This window comes from Nannobrachium achirus (assembly GCF_963921795.1).
Source record: "Nannobrachium achirus genome assembly, chromosome: 19".
NCBI classification, from domain to species: domain Eukaryota; kingdom Metazoa; phylum Chordata; class Actinopteri; order Myctophiformes; family Myctophidae; genus Nannobrachium; species Nannobrachium achirus.
The window spans coordinates 25646206-25652950 of record NC_137826.1 but is presented as its reverse complement, the minus strand read 5'-3'; the positions used below and the strand labels follow the sequence as shown (position 1 = coordinate 25652950).

Genomic DNA, 6745 nt, shown 5'->3' with positions numbered 1-6745 from the left:
CAAAAGTCAAAAGTATCTTCTCAAAGTTCTCAAGAGTATTGAGAAGATATCCCCACTGTACGTGTCCGCATCAAAATCAGTTCAACAACTTGAGTCTTTTATAGGCTTGATTGACCGAATAGGCCTACTTTATTAGCAGTTCCAGGAAAAGCACAGCACAAGACAGTAGCCTACAGTTCAGATAAGGTGATTTAAACCCAAGAAAGCACTGCATGGCTTTATATATGTGTAGGCTGTTTGAAAATAGCCGACATAAATCTTGTATATTGGGGCTGGTACAAACTATTTTCAGATGGGGGTCCGCGGCCAAAATACAAGACAACAACTGCTGTAAATCACTAGCAAATAAAACATGTTGGCTAAGGTGCTCACAGCATGTATGGAATGCATGCACACATCGCCCTCTATCTACAGGAGGCAAAGGTATCACTTACTCAACAGCTCCACCCACAATGTGTCAGAACGGATTACAGTTTCTCTTCGTCTATTAAGATTGTAACATAGGTGCGTCTAAATTGCACCACAATTTGTTGATTGAGTTGAATTCGCCATAGTATTAACGTTATGACTCGCCGGTCGGTCATTTGTACAGTTTTAGTGTAGTCTAATGTTTTCCACTGGATTGTATGCCGCTCCTGAAACAAACTTTCTGGAACTCAGGACTGAAGCTGAAAAGGCTATATTATTTCAACGTACATGGAGGTATAATCGAGTATTTGTGAGCCTTTGCGTTTTTAACATCATCCAGAAGATATACAGTCTTGTTGGTAAGTGTTTGTATAAGTGTGCTGTTTGTGCGTAGTTGATCGGATTATCCTCCTCATAATCCCAGAAACTGTCAGCCCTGTGTCACTGTTTAGCTGTCGTTCAAACATACTCTTGTTCAATATGGAGGTGATTTTTCCCATGTGAGATTAGCCTAATTGATCCAAAACACAACTGATATTCCCTTCTGAACACCTCCGTTATTAAACTATCATCATCATCATCTAATGCTGGACAAAATAAAACAATCTATGTAACAGGAGTGAGTGAATGTGTGTGCTGTAGCCTGCTTTTGTTGTCATGATTTTGTACACTTTAGTTTCTTTAGCTTGTTTAGTTGTTATTTGATGTTTTCTTTTTCTTATTTATTTATTTATTCTTTTTAATCTCGAGACGTGTTGTAGTCTGTAATCTGTAGTCTGTAGCAAGAATGTCAACATGAAGCATGAGATCCCTCCCTTTGTCCTTTTGAGATCTGACAACTTTTATAACCAGGCAAACCAGCATCTTTAATTTCATAATTAATTACTAGCTGGTATCCATAGGACTGTTGGTGTCAGAGATGCTGATAATGTGCAGGATGAGAAGGTTCAGCAGTTAAAGGAAAGGCTTTATCTTCAATTTAGCTTTATTCATGTCTTCTTGCCACCTGTTGGATTCATCTTAGAAACATGGGGTTGGGGATAACCAGCATAGGAACTCCCTCAGACAGGCCAGGCCTATGGTATTTTACCCTGGAGTGTAAAACATCTCTAAGTTACCTGATTTTACATGTCCTCAGATCCCAGACCCTTACTTTTGGTGATTAATAGGCAGCACATAGTGTTAATGAAAACTCTATTTTTGGCTAAATCCTCTGGAAGATCAGGGGTGTTATTAATTCATGCACATATATTTCATGTTCGAATGAATGTTGGAGAGAGTCTAGACTCTAGAAACAGACAGATACAGGTCTAACTATAGTGACAGACATTGCAGAGATTTAGGCCCAGTTTATAAATACTTTGTGATAGTCGCTTGACAAAAATAACCCATTTTCAACTAAAAACATGTCAATCAGTTATTATTGGTGAGTGACACAGTCATACGACAAAGTATTTGGGGCTTCAATGGATTATTATAAGAATTGAATGGCTGCTCAGTGGATTATAGTATGATTATTCTATTAGTTTGTAATTCCAATAGAGACAGTATCTACACGGAGTAGAATAACACAGAGAGGGAAAGATGGATATTAAACAGGATAATATTGGAGAAGCTGGCAGGAAACGGGACTTGAAATTAGTAGACCTACTATATATTTTTTTACCAAATACCCCTATATCGACATTGTGATGCTAATATTGTATTGTTACTCAGGATAATATCAATTTACTTTGCAAAAAAAACATGTACAATCTCACAACATGTTGCGATTCATTGTGAGCTTGTAAATCTGCTATTTTCACGATATTACGATATGTAAAATACCAGTCGATATCTAGTCTCGATAGTCGATAATAATCAATAATATTGATCTATTGCCCAGCCCAAATTGAGGTCTTCCTAAGGCAGTGGCTCTCAAGCCTTTTGGGCTCAGGGAACCCCTAAACATATTTGTTTCATCAACGACACCCCCAGTTTTTTACATTTTGACAACTTTTCCCCGCAGGTCATAGACATACCAGTGTGAATCGAAATACTTTGACAATGATGAGTGAACTGTCCATCAGAAGCTGCCAAATTCTCAACACTTATAAATCCTCACTTTCTACAGTTTAGCTGCCCCTGATTCATCAGGAATGTTTTTCTTAATGATCCCTTCCATATTCCACTTTCATCTTGCCTCCGGGCATCTACTGACATGTAATGTTAGGAAGATTCCATTTGCCTGTCTACCGGTATGTTTTGATTTGATTAAGGAAGGATCCCCATTAGCTGGTGCCATAGTAACCAGCTAGTCTTCCTGGGTTCCACATAAACAACATGCAAACAAATGAATACAGTGGCAAAATGCAAATACAAAATTATTAAATGTCACTACTCGGCACACAATACATATTGAAACTAACAAATAAGATGGAGGGTGTAGGGGTCACAGTGTGTATACATAAATATTTCACCTGAGATATGTTGTGACGAAAACTAGAGAGAATATCCATTTTGTTCAGAACTGATTGAAAATGACTTTGTACTTCACTCTTACAGTGTATAAAATAAATGGGTAAATGACCAAAGTATTCCATAGCACCCCTGGACTGTCTGGCACCCTAGGGTGTTACGACACCCACTTTGAGAAACCCTCTGTAACAGTAGGTTAAAGCAGTGGTTCTCAACCTGTGGGTTGAGAACCACTTATTTTGGGGGGTCCCCAGATGATTAACTTGCAACGCGAGGCGTTGAGCATTTAGATCTGCTATTTTCACAATAGAACCGTGCTATACAAAATGTAATGCCTCAACTCTTAATGCTTGTCAGGGTGGGAGGGGGGTCCCCAGTTAAAATATGATTATTTTGGGGGTCGCAGCCTGAAAAGGTTGAGAACCACTGGGTTAAAGACGAGAAACCAACCTCATGTCAGCTGAATGACGAGCCTAATGCTAATTGAAACACCAATAGGAGGAGCTGCCCTTTCGGCTGAATCAGAATCGGAAACACTTATTTCGTCATGGTACATCATGTACTATAAATGCACCGGAAGTCTATGTGATGACGCTGGGGCAGGAACACATGAACAACAACACATGTCAGGTACAAAGACAAACAGATGCAGGGAACAACAAGGTCACTCGGTTTGTGCAACAAATACATGTGGACCTTGTTTAATACAGCTGCCTTGAAGAGCTGTGAAAAAAATTGTCCGTAAAAGGGAGCATTGCTCATTCATGTCATCATGAAGTATGTTTGAAAGGTGGATGACAGCATTGTTTGCCTAATTGCTTCTGCACCGGCGATGATTTTCATTGAAAGCAACAAGGCCAGGCAGAGAGGGACAGTAGAGTTTGAAATGGGGTTATCACAGAGCTCAGGCTTAGCAGTCCTGATATACTTTTATTTTGCGTGCTGGCCTACCAGGTTAAAATGTGAATGTTGGGTATCTGCCAGGTCCCCTGCTGGAGGAACTGTGTGTCTGATTCTGGGAACTCTCTGTTGGGCTGTTAGTGCAGTGGCTTAGCGCACGTTTTTAAGCGTACCGATACGGAGCGGATAAAAGCGCCAATTTTTTTATGGGCCTTCTTTATGACCTACTGAAGGATTTTAGATGGGTATACAAACATACATATTCAAAATACCCCTATAGTGCACAAAAGTTATCTTGATCAAAAACTGCAAAAAACGCCTATACTAAAAGGGTTAATTCTTGCCATGTGTCCTCCTGCTGCTAGTTTTTACATCATACTTGCACAGGGTGTCTACAGGTAGTGTCTTGACATCCCAGAACAGCTAGAATGCCAATATTTGATTCCATTATGAATCATTTGGCTTTTAAATAAGTCCTCATTATAGGCGGAAATAGGAAAAAGAAATAGATGATGTATTTTGGATGATGATTCAAGACAGCACATGAAGTATTATCCATCAAACCTTTAATACAATCATACTGTTCAAACTCTACTGATTGAGACCTAAACTAAAATAAATGAAAGAGAAGAAGGATCGGGACAGGTCAAGCTGGGGTGCGCGAACAGCCTGACATCAGGGTTGAGGACCAAGGGCCTGGATGACCCTCCTTACTCCACTAAGAAGTAATCTGCAAGGGAGACAGGCAAGAAAGAGTGTGTTGTCACAATTTAAACAAATGGACATGTATATTTATGTGAAAACTTGGTGTATTGGTGTACCTTACTGTACCTGCATGGTATCTATTTGCGGCAGTTGCATTTGCAAAGTCCAGAACAGTCAAGATTTGTATTGCTGCATTTACAACTGGAACAGTCCCCTTTACACACACATTTTATCAGCTCTCTTCAGGCAATGGAGACCTCAGGTATGCTTATCCACACTGGCACCCATGACCCTGATGCATCCTTGGTCCAGCCAAAGTCCTTTGGAGAAGGAATCGCTTGCTGTGTGTCTGTGCTGTTTGCTCAGATTCTTGTCTGAAACACAGCCCATTTTGCATGCTGGAGAAGTGCATCCTGCGTGGGAGGTAGTCTATCCATCGGCCGACTCTCTTGACAGAAGAGTTCCTTCCTTGTTTGATTGGTGGAATTCAAAGGACTGGCTTTATTGTACATGATCACAGTCAGTCTTTCAAGCGTCTGGAAATGCTCAGAGTCAACATTTAGTTCCTGGAATGGATGCTTTGCCAGGTACACAAATGCTTCTGTAGCAGCAGCATCAACAAGCTAGCAAGGATCACGATGACATCAGTGTCCACAGTTCGCACAAGATCCGTCACAAGATCATAGGCTTTCCAGGCCTTCCAAGCTGACTTTTCCATTGAATGCAGATGTTGTGTCACAGCTTGAATATGCATGGAACATCAGCAGACCTCGAGATTTGGGTTCCACCAGGCTTTTGCAGATGAGGTTTATGTGACAATTTAAAACCGGAATCTTTTTCCCATGCCAAAAGCCACATAGATGTCAGTCAAGGGTTGAAGCACCACCAAATAGTTTAACATCTAAGATCAAAGAGTTCAGCTGGCCACCAACCAAAGCTGTACAGTATATGTTACATCAGGCCAAGCGATGTCAGGACAAGCTTTCGGTTCCAGTAGCATGATGGAATGTTGCAACCATGAGGAGGCAGACACAAGGATTGTGGTTCATCTACAACATGCACTGAAGCATGGAGCAAAGACGGATCTTGTTCGAACTGTGGACACTGATGTCATCGTGATCCTTGCTGGCTTGTGATGCTGCTGCTACAGAAGCATTTGTGTACCTGGCAAAGCATCCATTCCAGGAACTACATGTTGACTCTGAACATTTCCAGATGCTTGAAAGACTGACTGTGATCATGTACAATAAATCCAGTCCTTTGAATTCCACCAATCATCAAGGATGTATCAGGGTCATGGGTGCCAGTGTGGATTAGCATACCTGAGGTCTCCATTGCCTGAAGAGAGCTCATAAAATGTGTGTGTAAAGGGGACTGTTCCAGTTGTAAATGCAGCAATGCAAATCCTGACTGTTCTGGACTTTGCAAATGCAACTGTCGCAAATAGACACCATGCAGGTACAGTAAGGTACACCAATACACCAAGTTTTCACATAAATATACATGTCCATTTGTTTCAATTATGACAACACACTCTTTCTTGCCTGTCTCACTTGCAGATTACTTCTTAGTAGAGTAAGAAGGGTCATCCAGGCCCTTGGTCCTCAACCCTGATGTCAGGCTGTTCGTGCGCCCCAGCTGACCCTAGGGCTGTAATCTAGCCCTGTTTTAGGGATTCGAACTTCGGGGGGGGGATTTTCCGAACGGACCATCGAACCTTCGATGGTTCGTTCGATTGAATAAAAACCGAACAATCGGACCATCGGACCATCGAACGTACTGTACCTTTAACCAGCTAAAAGGGTGTAGGAAATGTGTTAAATGCGCTGTTTTATCCTTTGAAAACGCGTTGATGCGTGACCGCATTAACACCTAGGCTAACACTTGGAAAATCCAACCCAATCGGAGAAAATGTTGCACAGTTTGTTGACGAACAGGCTCAATGTATAGCGGAGTTGCACGGATGATGATTAGACTTGGTGACTGTGTCGGGGGGCGTCGCGTTCGGGCTGAACTGGTCTCGATGTAACAACCCCAGAAATCGCATTATAGATCCTTTAGGGGTTTGCAATGAAATCCATCTTTGCTCATGCTTAGGAGAAAGGCTGTTTAATCTTTGGGTGCGTGGATGGGTGTTCACTATTCGGAGGACAAACAAGTCCGTCTCTGCCCAGCTGAGAGTGCTCTCACTCTACTGTCAACAAGCGTGTGTCAGCGAGGCTGGTTCGCGGCCTCAAGAGGAGCGGAATTGGAGCGGAGGACGGTACTTGATCGC

The 6745-nt window shown here is 41.7% G+C and overlaps 1 protein-coding gene across 4 annotated transcripts in view; it reads left to right on the top strand.

Annotated features, from left to right (window-relative positions):
* The first annotated feature begins 475 nt into the window (after positions 1–475).
* gdpd5a (glycerophosphodiester phosphodiesterase domain containing 5a) overlaps positions 476–6745 on the top strand; it is a 35565-nt gene continuing 29295 nt past the window's right edge. For all 4 annotated transcript variants that reach the window (XR_013963034.1, XM_080748445.1, XM_080748446.1 and 1 more), the window contains exon 1: positions 476–767. The gene's annotated coding sequence lies outside the window, so the exon portion shown is untranslated. The remainder of the gene's footprint in view (positions 768–6745) is intronic.